The following is a 727-nucleotide window of genomic DNA, read 5'->3' on the forward strand; positions in this document are numbered from 1 at the left end:
AGGCTGGGCTAAGCCCATTCCTCCAAGTTCATTTTGGAAGCTGCCTTACCCAGATTATTCTGAAGTAGTATCACTTGGGTCTGGGTTCTTTGCCAAATTATGAACATACAAGCCATGTAGGCTATCTGTCCTGAGGCTCCCTCCCCTCACCTCCTCCTGTATCCCCTCAGAGCTGATAGGTTGGACAAGAACAAGAGGGCTCCTCTACCTCCCTTGAGTCTGAGTGATTAAGGGACAGGAAAGAACCCGCTTCTCCAAGTTTTTCTGGTATCACCAGTATGTCGTTCAACTGAACTGCTTTTTAGTATTTACTTTTTTGAGGGAGGAGAGGGGAGATAAGACAAATATAGACCAAGCTGGCCTCAAACTTTCGGAGATCCTCCTCCCCTCTGCTTTTTCTGCGTGCTGGGATTACAGGCAAGCACCCCCACCCCCAGCTTCTATTATTACTGTCCTATGAAAAATTACCACTGAGGCTAGGCTCACAGGCACATGCCGGGAATCTAGCACTTGGGGGACAAAGGCAGGAGGAGGGTTACAAATGTGAAGTCAGCAAGCTACACTGTGGTGACCACGATTTTAATCCTAGCAGTCAGGAGGCAGAGACAGGTGGCTCTCTGAGAGTTTTAGGCCAGTCTGACCTGCAGAGCAAGTTTCCAGGAAAGCCAAGATTACACAGAGAAACTCCGTCTCAAAAACTAAAATAAAATAAAAAATGAAAAGAAAA

This window comes from Myodes glareolus, chromosome 19 (genome assembly GCF_982192425.1).
Source record: "Myodes glareolus chromosome 19, mMyoGla1.1, whole genome shotgun sequence".
In the NCBI taxonomy this organism is placed as follows: Eukaryota; Metazoa; Chordata; class Mammalia; order Rodentia; family Cricetidae; genus Myodes; species Myodes glareolus.